Genomic DNA, 13,372 nt, shown 5'->3' on the forward strand with positions numbered 1-13,372 from the left:
ACGGAACTCTTGAACTATGGAAATTCAAAACTGACGAGCGTATTTCATTAAGATGAGTAACGTCGGTTTCCCTAAAAATAATATAAAATCCCTTGAAATATAAAATTGGCACTGCCCCTCTTTGCTAAACGTTTTCCCTCCCCAAATTTCTTTCTAACTATTCCCTTCTTTTTATCGAAAACACATGGCAACGCTTTTAAAACAAAAAATAAACAATCTAAAGGCCGTATCACACTAGCGACTGCGACTACCGCTGCGACCGCGATTGCGGCTGCGACTGTACCCCATCACACATTGCGGCCGACGCCACGATCGTGCATGCGTGCGTATGGACGTGACCGACGCGGCGGTTATATATTGGCCGACACTCTACTTCGTATATTAAACGGATATCTTGCGCCGAGGAGAATTTCGCTCGTGCTTTTAATTGATGCAGGGCTTCCATTTTCAGTTTAAATATCCGAAATTATCACAACTTTATTCACCTGCTTTCCCCACTACATCCAACCGAAAGAAATATGCCTGCTGCAAGCGCGCGAGATTCAAATGGAGCCCTGTGATTGGCTACGACTGCGACTCAGAAGAATAGCCGGTCGGCTATTCTTCGCAGTCGCAGCGTCGACTGCATCGCTGTGACTGGTCGACAGGCCAGCCGTAGTCGCAGTCGCAGCCGCAGCGCCGGCCGCAGTCGCTAGTGTGATACGGCCTTAAAACATCAGCACAGCTAAGTATATTATAAAATTTGAATTAATATTACCGAAAACAAAAAAAAGAATGAAATTACATAAATATATCTAAATAAAATAATAAAAAGTGAAGTTGGCCAGAACACGATATTACAGGTGCGGTGAGGTATCGAGAGTCTTCGCATTAAGTTCGTTTGCTGGTGTTCTCTCTGCAGTCGTGCACTAAGTAATAGTAACTGTAATAAATAACGTCTTTATTGGGCCTAGAAAGTCCCATCTTCCATCTAACCGCTCGTCAAATATGAAATATATGCAGTTAAATACATTTTCAAGTTGCTCATGAAATTAAATGCAGAGAAATTTCATAAAAAGTGTTGGGACACGGGATTGTATGTTAAATAATTATAACTCAAACCCGATGTAAGTTAATATATTGGATAGTCCTGGATACAACTGCGGGGTATGCTGGCTACCGGATGAGTGAACGTGAGCACGTATCCCAGAAACAGTTGTGCACTCCAAGCCACCTAGTGACAGACCCGTGAACTAGTATCCCGGGTACGGCGCTCATTATGAACCTAACAAAAAGAAATAGAAGTTCTATTTTCAATCAACAGATAAAATTTTAAGTTAGCAAAGTTTCCATTAACCAAGTGTAAAAAGATGTTAGTGAACGCGGGAAAAACCTAAGGATATTGATTGTTGTCCTTATTGTAAGACACCCACTGCAGGAAAACGCCCACACAAGAAGGGGGCGTGAAAACCCCGCGAAAACCTACTGAGAGAGCTAATTTAAACCTGAAGTATATAGCTAGTGAAGGTTAAAGGAAAGTGTTAAATGGCGATTCATATCCAGAATAGTGTTTTTTTATCGCAACGAATAACATTTTAAAAATATTATGCTATAATCCTGTAATTTTTAGGCCATGTATATGGACTCCATTTAATATTTGACTCTAAGTCAATTTTCACCGCAGAATTTTCTCAAATGCGATCTTATTTCCTTTCAGATACAGGGAAATATCAACAAAAGTCTATTCTATAAAATCCGAAAATTCAAGGTGATTGTGTGGGTTCAAAAACTAGTGGGTAGAAATACAGAAAAAATATGACTGGAAGAATTCTAAAAGTGATAAAAATAGCTAACGTATTCCATAGCACAAGTTAAAAACACAAATCCACCAAAATTTGCGTAGCATACCCAGTCATTAATAAGGAGTGTAAATCACAGGTATCGGCAAACGGTCCATGCGCACGTTTTATTAATTGGTAAATTGAAAAAACAAATACCAAAATAATTTTCAATGTTTGCAGAAATGTCCCGAACAAAGTCAAGTTTTGCAACACCCTTAAATGATCATTTAGATGTATATTTATCACCCTTTAACTTTTAAAAATGCGGATTTTTTCCTACGTCGTTCACGGCGTTTCACCTCACCCTTGTTTTCCCACTTTTTGCATGTTTTGCAATATGTTCTGCTCTCTTTACGAATAGTTACCTTTTTTTAAGCCTAAAATTGATTTCACAATCAACATATGGTAGAGTATGAAATCGTAAATACATAGATAATAGAAATTATTTAGTTTTTCCTATATGACTTCTCTCCATGGCTACTCAAATGACCATTTAAATCAATAGCGGCTGTAGTGAATTTAAATTTTTTTTTACTTATTTTAATAAAATAAGAAAACAAATTAATAAACCACAAACACAAGAGTTACAATTGATTTTTAGAAAGACAATTTCTTATTCAATCCACGTGGGGTACATGGGGGACGTATTGGAAGGTAGAGAATTCGTTCGTGGATCCGAAATTGTTCTTTTTCAGCCTTTGGTCGATCCGAAAAATATTATTTTGCCACCTCTTCTACACATCAAATAAGGAAGTTTTGAAATTTTGTGAAATCCATGGATAAATATGGTGCTGGTTCTACTAATTTCAAACATAAATTGCCTAAGTCAGTGTGGCAAAGATCAAAGGATGAATTTGCATTGGGCCATAGATTTGGGTTCTGCTGAAATATTTGAAATTTCAACAGCAATTGAGCTCAATGGAATAAAGCGCGTGAAATTCATTCAAAAATGTATTTGAAGATTTTCTAGGAAATGTCATGGCTGAAAATGATCGCGATATAGCGGCTAATCTATTTAAATCGTACGAAAGAAGGGGCCGCAATATGAATTTAGAAATTCACTTTCTCGACTCACACCTTGACTTTTTTCCACCAAACCTCGGCGCTGTTAGCGATGAACGCAGTGAGCGTTTCCACCGGGAAAAATGGAGAATGGCACCGAGGAAAACAGGTCAGCAACAGATCAGATTACTCAGCAGATGAGACGCTGAATAGGTACTTGCCAGATGTTAAATATGCGATAAAACCCTATAAGAGTACCCATTTTTTTCACATTTTTGATAATCATGATTTATTTGCTGAGACGTCCTTGAGCACTTACTTAATCTGCTTGTCCTAAGAAAACTAGACGCGATGGAAAAAAATCTGAGCCCAGATTCGCAATCAACACGAAAAATATCTTTAGGTTCACACAACAACATGTCTAGGACAGAAAAAAAAGTTCACTTTGTTGACCAGTGTTTTTATTCCGTTACCCGGCGCTGAAGCTAATCCAAAACATTCAAATCGGTTCAGCCATTCTTGAGTTAAAAATGGTGCATCAAACACGATTTATGACACGAATTATTTAGGAAGCATTTTTACCCTCTAAATTCTGGATTTTTCCATCTACCACAGCACCGTTGTCCTTGGTGAGAGGTGAGCTGCCCCACTGCCATCTATTGGTTACTCTTGTGGGCCTAAGCGAAGGGAGTTTTCTGTGCATAAATCCCGCCGAAATCATGGTAAATCTAAGCGTCGCGTCGCGGTAAATCAACTGGTGGAGCACCTGGCTGGCAACTGGGAGGCTCTGGGTTCGTGTCCCAGTCAGGTAGCATTTTTTCCCCTCTGATTTCTGGCTTTTTCCATCTACCACAGCACCGTTGTCCTCATCCTTTTTCTATTATATGTTCCTATCCCTTTCTTATGCCCTTGAAACTCCGAAAAAATTCGTACATAGATGGCAGTCTTGTCTACCGTATTATCGAATACCACTTAATTTATCACGACCGCATATTTGAACAGTGCACTGATGGGAAAATTTTGTGAATGATATCCTATCTAAACATTGTTACGGCTTATTTCTGAAAGTTAGCAGCTACCACGATTCCTTTACATAAGTTAAGGGTCAATGACTTCGGAGAAATCCAATGAATAGATGGAAGGAAACTTTTGTGATAGTTTTGTGAGTAGTAGGGCAGTACTACCGACCGATACATTCAAAAGGAGCACGGCACATGCGCGATAACGAAACACGTCACGATAGGGCGCCAGGAGAGCCTCCTTCCTCATTTCGCGTCACAGTTTTACGAAACCTCTTCCCCCACGCGCCAACACCACTTGTAGATAGGCACGTATGACACAGAGAGCCAAGAGAGCATATCGTTTGACCCGCGGAAAAGCTCCTCCGTCTCGTTTGAGCTTGGTGCTTGTCCGAGCGTAAAGAGTGGAAACCTTTCCTCATTTCCCTCGCTTTTACCTTCCCATGGATCTCGCGCACATCCCACCATTTACGAGATTAACTTTTGTACTACCGCCCACGCACGGAACTTGGGCGGGACGTGTCCCGGGCGGCAGATTTCAAGGGACGGCAACATTTGAATAGTTTATTTTTTTTAAAAGAATATTTAACCCTTAGTGTGCCGGGGAGCGCTATCGCGCTTCTCATGAAATGTCACTCTTAGATGCTGTTATTTAACTAACCATACAATTGTCAATATGCATTTTATTTTAACATTAACTATTTTCTTGAAATTATAAAAATTAACTCATGTTACCAAGAATTCTTCAAATAATATAATAAAAAGGTGAAACCACATATAATAAAGATTTTCTAAAGTTTTTGAACATACACCTTTACTTGTTTTTGAGACCTAATTTTTTTCCCTAACCTACTGCAAAATCAGCAAAAATACCTCGGAACTTTTTGCATAGTATGTACCTGGAAAATCGGTTGGCACTCAAAGGGTTCATTTATCTAATTAAATTATTTAAGAATATTTATAAAATTATAAATTAGCATGTAATGGTATTTATAAAACTTCTTAATAGCAAGCATTTAGTGTGTAATTTCAACTACTGCATCTCAAAAAATAGTTTACGAATGTATTATATTTAAAAGGTGGAGGATTGATCGTGGGGGATCATGGGAGGAGGCGGCCAACTGATCTTCGTCCCCACTGACGAAACTCCTAGTTCCGGCCCTGCTACCGCCAATTGTGGCCGTATTTTTTCGAGGAGGAAAACATACACTAACAAACTCTTTCTAATTGCATGTATTTCTTCGGCAAAACATTGACGAGGCCTATCAAATTATAAGTATAGCATTGGAGGAAGAGTTCCTGGGTTTCCAGCCGGGTCCAAGGCTATTTTAGCACCGACGCGACGTTTCGAGGGCGAAGTCTGCCATCGTCTTCAGGGTGAATGGATTAAGCCAACATTTGTCCGTCCTATATACCGTCGCATTTGGAGTCAGGTTTTAGGACGGACACATTTAGGCTTAATCCATTCACCCTGATGACGATGGCAGCCTTCGCCCTCGAAACGTCGGTGCTGAAAATCCCTTGGACCCGGCTGGAAACCCAAGCACCCTTCCTCCAGTCTATCCGCCGGGAAAACCTTAGATCCTTCAAGTACAGCATTCTCTTCCTTTTCTTTTCTCTGCACAAGCCAGGGTCTGAAAATCTGACGCGATTGGAATTGGCGGTGGTGACATGAAAAGAGGTGTATTGGGTCTTCTTTTCGCTGGAGAGCTTTGAAAGGCTCAATTTAAATCTGTTTCCCAAACATACCTCAATTACATCCTCTTCCACTCTTCATACATTCGGCACCAACTCTTGCTAACGGACGATGATAAGTATAGTCTCCGCTTTCTGCGATGAAAAGGGAAAGACAACGCAAAGTGTTTGAATCCCTCCCGTCCTCATTTGGCATTAGATGAACATGCCATCAGAATATTGGTATCCTTTGTCGTCATACTTTTTGTCCCATAGTGCTTTTGACTAATTTCTGCATACAACCACGTCCGATCTGAAAACTTCTGGCAAGAAAAATCCCAATTCCAATTAAACCTTGAAAAAATAAACATCTTCGAAAGTGGATATTTTATTCAACCTACAATTATGTACGGGGAGAAGAATAGATGTAAATCCCCTTAAGGACTAACAAGATGAGTAGGCACATATTTGTGATCGGCATTGTTTCCTTGCACGCATAGGTTCCAAAAATTTAAAATTTGTGTGTATGGGAGAAAAAGCATCGCTACAAAGTTTGCGCCGACACCATTGATCCGCGGGAATATTTGCGATGCACAGAATATTATAGTAACTTTTAACCAAGCCAAAAAGAAGTAAATCAAAAATAAGTATAAGATAAAATATTTCAGACGATGCTTGCTTATTACCTCAATTTCTCGCTACATTTTACAGGTCCCAAAACTCAATAACAAATGAAAAAATTAGCACCCACATTTGCTTCTTAAATTTTGAAAAATACCAATTTTAATAAAATTAAGAACGCTCCAAAGATTTCTTTATTAGTTTACAAGTGTAATAGTAAATATCAGACATAAAGTTGATGCGTAGTTTTCCGCGGCGTTGTCTAAATGATGTCTCCATGCTTCTGGGTTTCACCGCGTGGATTTTCTTTGCGACGACAGTTTCTCCGGTATTCCAACCGGCGACTTCACTTCGATGTCGGGATTTAATTTTTGCTAACTTATATAGTGCATTATTGGCGCCAATTTTTCATGCTGGATGCTGATTGGTCCACCTCCTTTTTTCTCGTATGACCCACTTCCGCGAGTCACCAAAATCATAAGTCACCAAAAACTGAATCCCGACAACCCACGCGGTGAAACCCAGAAGCATGGAGACATTATCACACATAAAGTCATCGCGCCCCAAATCCGAATCTGTCACCTTTTTATGGAATCTGTAACCATGTACGACTTACGCTTCATTGGAAAAAATTTCCATGACTCCCGAATACTATTGGGCATGGGGGAGTTGAAAGCATTGAATGCATATTTTTGAACAGCTGAGCAAACCTAATGTGTGACACCAGTGACCCAGTTCGCGAAATGAATGGAATCACCTAGATGTGAGATGATGCCCTAATTCATTTTGAAAACTCGTCTGTGCGTGGAATTGACCCGCTTATCGCTGCTCAAGTTCAGCCGATATGTCACTTCATTCACCTAATTGATTTAAATCAATCCGCCCGTTTAACCAATTGCCCTTCTGTCCAGATACTTCTCTGCGGTGAGCACCTTGCTCACAATGAGTCGTGAAAAGATTAACGCTCTGTGTCTCTCTCAAATGAATTTCCAATTGTGCCAACAAAGGGTCCATTTCCCTTTGCATTTCAGTATCTCCGACAGCGAACGCATAGAACATGTTTTCACGTATGATAAAGAAAATGAATAATCCTTTGACAAAAAACTATCCCTTATAACGTGGGTCACAATACGAATCGCATCATATCAGCGTAATTTGAAAAGCGCTAGATTACACTGCGTTTTTTTTTCCTTATTAAAACATTAATGAAAGAATATGAGCCGTAAATTGAGATAGTTGTTTCAGCAACATTGCTTAAATTGGACGATAAAGGTAAAAGCAAACAATATCCGTTATTGGGTCCTTTACATGTGACCTGTATTCTAATCGTAAATTAACAGATAGCGGGATACTTCATGGACCCATTTGACTGTTTGGACGATCGCTTTCTAACTTGCTGTTTTCTTTCAAGCGAAAAATTTTGTTCAGAAATTTAATCAACACTCGCGAAGAATATGAAGTATCAAAATTTAATAAAATCTAGGATGAAGTTTGCAGTATTTTTTTAAATTTTCCATAGATATCATAATCTTTTGGTGTTCTGCCCGTCGGCAAGTCCCCCGCGCCAATGCTGTCTCCATTCCCTCCTGTCTCCGGCCATCTCCTTCAAGTCTCCTTATCTTCATATTTTTACGTTGTCGATAAACTTCAGCCTTCTCCTTCCCCTTCTTCAGATCCCTTCCTCCGTTCCCTCCGAAGCTACTTTCAAAATTCCATTCCCACTCATCAAATGTCCCAGCCAGTTACCCTTCATTTGATTTATTTTGTCCATCAACGTTCTTTTCTCATCTATCCTATATAACACTTGCTCATTCCTAACCCGATCCCTCCATCTTCCTCCAAACCCACATCTCAAACGCCCCAATCCTGTCCCTGTCTCTCTTCCCCATCGCCCAAGTGTCACATCCATACATAAGCACACTCCACACATAGCATTTCACCAATCTCTTCCTCAATTTTAATTCCAGTGCCTTGTTACTCAAGGCTCTTTTCTTCTTCTTGAAAACTTCTTTCGCCATTCCTATCCTTCTTTTTATTTCTCCTATAATTTTCCAGTCTTCAGTTGTCAAAGTTCCCAAGTAGCTGTAGGTTCTCACATTAGGTATTTCACCTTCTTTTGTCTTCACCCTCATACCATCTACATTTCTCACTTTCATCACTTTAGTCTTCTTAACGTTTATTTTCATTCCATATTTGTCCATTCCTTCCTTCAACCCTTTTACCAATATCTGCAATGACACTGTGTCCTCGGCGAAAACCACCATATCATCAGCAAGTTTAATGCATCTTATTTTTACTCCACCGATACTTATTCCCTTTTCTCTTTCATCCAATGTCATGTCTTCAAGATACATATTAAACAGAGTTGGTGACAAACAACATCCTTGCCTAACCCCTCTACCTAGCTCCACCCATTCAGTCATATTTTCATTCACTTTCACTGCTGCCTTTTGTCCCAAATATAATTCACTTATTAGTCTCCTTTCCTTCCAGTCTACTTTCTTCATCTTCATAATTTCCATCAGTTTCTTCCAATATACCCTATTGAAAGCCTTTTCCAAGTCTATAAAACACAGACTTATTCCTATCCCTTTCTCCATATAACTCTCACCAACCATCCTCAGTAGTCCTATGGCATCTCTCGGTCCTCTTCCTTGCCTGACACCAAACTGTTCCTTATAGTCATAGTACTCATTTTCCATACTAATGGGACTGAATAATTTGAATAAAAAAAGTTTCCCCAGCATCTCAACAGGTGAGTTTTTCCTTTGACGCCGACGTCTAGACAGACGGTGTGTTTACAACATCCTGAGCGGGTTCTCACTGCAGTGAAAGATTCCACAATTTGTTTTGAAAAATATTTAAGTAGGTAATGAAGGGTGTCAACACTGTCCTGTTTGGGATACTTCGAAGCCATCTTCATTGCTCTGGTTGTTTCAACTCTGGGGTATGACCTCGCAGCTGGAAAGAGTAATTTAAAAAATATCTTCACCCACTTACTCCCATTGAATGCAGCCACATTTTCCTTACAAAAAAATCGAAAACCCTCATAAAAGTTAAGTTGAAGAAATTTTACGGTAGGATGCAACGGAATATTAGTTTCAAATGGACAATAACTGCACAATCTCTTAAACTGCCTTAGGCAAACGGTCATAGGTGTGATTTTGAATTTTCATTTAATTCCGCAAGTTTAGAAAGAGAACATGTCCATAATGTAATCATCAAAGGGAAATCACAACGGGAATCCATTTATAATCGAATAACAGCCCTTTGTCTCCGTTGGCTTCGTCTCGTCGGAATATTTTGGAAAGAGATAATCAAATAATTGGCTTCGCAGCCGCGATTTCCATCTTGTGGGGGGGTTGGTAGCAAAATTACCAAGAGGCATGTCCGTCTCTCTCTAGGAAATCCTCTCTATCTCTGTGTAGATAGACTATATCAGGTAAGAGGTTATAAGAGTCCATATGTATATTTTATCTGACTCGTTAGTGTTAATCACGCATCAACTAGACAATCTCCTGAAAATGTGTTCAAAGTCATTATTATTATAAATGTATTTATTTATTTATTTATTATGTTTAATGTTCGCCCAACATGTACATAATTAAAGGGCGAACAATACATGATTATAACTACAAAAAATAGAAAATAAATTGGTCACAGCCACAAAAAAGTAACAATCATGATAACAAATGGTAAAAATATTAACTAAATACTATCACAGTCGCGAAACATATTCTTAACATCTTTTAAAAAGCAGTTTTTCTTTTGATACAGGTCTAAATCATTGAAGTTTTTGTTATATAGTACACAGATCCTTCGTATTGGCGTATTGGAACAATAATTTGTTTTAACCTCAGATATGTAAAATGTTCTTTTGAACCGGCTATTAACATTTGGTACAATTATTTTTATTTCCTTAAGCAATTCATAACATAGGCCCTTATTAATGACATCATGCAGAAATAGCAGGTCGTTTATGGTTCTTCTATTTTGCAGGGTATGGAGACCAAACACTCTTAACAAATCACTATAACAAACATAATTCTCGAAAAACACATGATATAATACAAAATATAGAAATCTTAAAAATCTCTTTTGAACTTGCTCTAGCAGTACAATATGTTTCTTTAAATAGGGATTCCAAATAACTGACCCATATTCCAACTTACTTCTTACATAAGAGTAATACAATGTCTTAAGTACCATCTCAGAGTCAAAATATTTTGACATACGGTGTATAAAGCCCAAAAGTTTACATGCAGTTATGCTAATATTCAATATATGTGTGGTGAAATACATTTTGCTATCAAAGGTGACCCCTAGATCCTTCCATTCATTAGTCCTATTCAATTTGGATTCTTCCATATGGTAATTGCATTTGATTACATTTTTTCTCCGTGAAAAAGATAAAACAAAACACTTATCAACATTAAAAAATAAACCATTTTCATGGGACCAGGTGACCAGACTGTTTAAATCTGACTGTATCTGGAGACAATGTTGTGAGTTGTTCACCTTTCTATATATTTTAACATCATCTGCAAACATTAGACATCTTAATTACGTACTTATAGAATAGTGTATGGATTTATGAACTATCTCTCAGAAAGCCGTAAAACTCACCATTTTGAACCATTTATCCTAAACTGCATAAAACTTTTCTGGGGAGGGCCCCGGACCTCCAGCTTATCCTGGCGGGTAATCCATGCCCCCAGGCACCCCAGTATTAATTGCGCTTAAAACCCCTCCTAGTCTTACGTCCTAGCTGCGTCCCTGAAGGAAACAAATCAAACATTCCACTAAAATAGAAAATTTTTGGGGAGCCTATCCCACGGTGTACTCCAGCTTGTCGTCCCTGTTTATTCGGACGTCATTGCGTCACTTTTCAGCTCTCCTATTCCAGAAATCGGTCGCCTCTATCGCTTCCTCTCTCCGTCTTCCTCGCCGTGGCCGGCTCTCTCTTCTTCCTGCGATTCATGTGAATGATAAGAGTCTTATGTCCCATAAAAAAAGAAGTCGGCCCCGTTTGAATAGGGAAAGGATTTGGTTCGGGGATAATATTTCTTTCCCAGGAGAGAGGAAGCCGAGAAAGGTCTACACATCTGGACCTCGACCGATAGCATGAATGGCAAGTCATGACCTTTCGCATAGCTCTGGGGTCCAACAGGATATCGCTGGGAAGTCTCGTTTCCATATTATTCCTGAATAAAGCCATGTCAGACCAGCGGACTCAGGAGTAAAGATCTGAGCGGGTCTTTTATCATTGAGTGTAAAATTTTCAAAATGAAAAATCTTGAAAATGACTTCCCCCAGAAACAGTTCTGTGATAGAAAGGGTTAAACAAGTGAAATTTGCGTCATTTATTATTTCCAGGCATAATAATTCATGCAAGCAACGCAAATACTGAGGGTAATACTTTTACTCCATACCTAAATATCATAACGAGTACTCGGAAAAATATAATATTCACAAGAATATTTTTTTTAATTACACAAATACCATGAATCTAAAGAAAAAAATACAGCATAAAATACCGGGTATAAATTACTTATATAATAATAACTGATATGAAGAATATTTGAAATTACTGAGGGTATCAATAATTATCCTTATTATCAGGGCAAGTCATCCGTCGACAGAAAAAATCTATTGATAACATCATAATCATATATTGCACCCTATTCATCAGCCCTTTATAACCCAATGTTGCTGCTAAGCAACATAAAAAATGTTTAAACTTTCAGCTCTATTTAGGAGATATCTAAACTAAATATTATTTTGTAGTGTATATTTTAATGACGAAATATTTAGCTGCCAGGATAAATATCATTGAGTTAAAAATTTTCAAAATGAAAAATCTTGAAACTTGATTTCTCCCTGAAACAGCTCTGGGTTAGAAGGGGTTAAACAAGGTAGGTTTGCGTCATTTATTACTTCCAATCATATTGTTAGAAGTATGGAAAACGACAAGCCATTTTCACGAAGGAGAGAAATGATCGTGAATAAAACTGTCTAATTAAAATAAACTGAACCGTGATGATTGAGTGATGGACTTGGCACGAAAATATGCTAAAACTAAATATTGACTTTAAAGTAAAACCGACGACCGAGAGAAGTCATTCAGCCAACGGAGACGTAAGACGGCAATCGGAAGCTTCTCATTACGTATGGGAAGGAAGCCAATTCATCACTACGGGGATAGTTGAGAAGGCAGTATGAAAGGAATGACCATTGAATGGAAGGGATATCAATAGGATTGCGCATTTTTCAATTCACGCGTCAGTATAGTCAAAAATTCGATACTATTTTGGTAGCAAATATGCAAATTGGCATACCTTCATCATTATTTATGTTAGACCAATGAAATTTGGCGAAAAGGTTTATCACAGCATTGTTCATTCTGCACTATGGAAATATGCTTGCTGGCTAGGCTCCTATTCGATACATATCAAATCTGCGTTTTTGTAAAAAATATCTATAGAATGACGTTCCCGTCAAATGGAATCCTACTAAAAATTAAAAATGTTTTTGACGGTGCACATTAAAGTTTCTTTTACTTTCAAAGAAACACTGGGGACAGTTTCAAGAATTAAAACCACTTATGTGCACGAGACTCGAAAGCACATGACACGACAATATTCCCACCTCCCTCCCCAACCCGCTTGAAGAATTCAAGCGCCAATATACTCGTCACTCTTTACATCAGGAGTGAATTAAGAGAACCGGATTCACTTCCTCGTCGTCCGTGCAACATGCGGAAAGAATATGTGACAGGCTGGAATAAGACTGTCACAGAAATTCTTTCATGGCAAAAAAAAACTGTGCCAGAAGTAAGAAAAGCAGGAGAAATACATTTGAAACTGTGGGAGGGGGTGAAATGACACCTCATCATCACACTTGATGCCTAACAAAAATATTCAAAACAACATATCTGCTTCCCTTGACTGATGCCTTGACTGACTCTCAGAATATAAATATATGATTATTTCGACTATCGACAGTTCTTATTTGAATTTTTATGTTTTTTTTCCTTCCTCATGACTACGTCCCACTTTGTTCCTTATTTTGCTAGGAGAGTCCTAAAATTTTGTGATGTCAGAATTATCGCGTCGAGGTATCACTTAAATATGCACAGGTAGGTGGCATGTGATATTCCTGAAAAAATATAAACTAGTCATCGGCAATGCATTGACTCTAATATTTCAGTTGAAATGGCAGACACGATTGTGGTAA

The 13,372-nt window shown here is 38.5% G+C and overlaps 1 protein-coding gene across 1 annotated transcript in view; it reads left to right on the forward strand.

The window, feature by feature from the left end:
- LOC124163066 overlaps positions 1-13,372 on the forward strand; it is a 159,392-nt gene that overhangs the window by 16,434 nt on the left and 129,586 nt on the right. The gene's annotated exons all lie outside the window — the stretch shown is intronic.

This window comes from Ischnura elegans, chromosome 7, assembly GCF_921293095.1.
Source record: "Ischnura elegans chromosome 7, ioIscEleg1.1, whole genome shotgun sequence".
Taxonomy (NCBI): domain Eukaryota; kingdom Metazoa; phylum Arthropoda; class Insecta; order Odonata; family Coenagrionidae; genus Ischnura; species Ischnura elegans.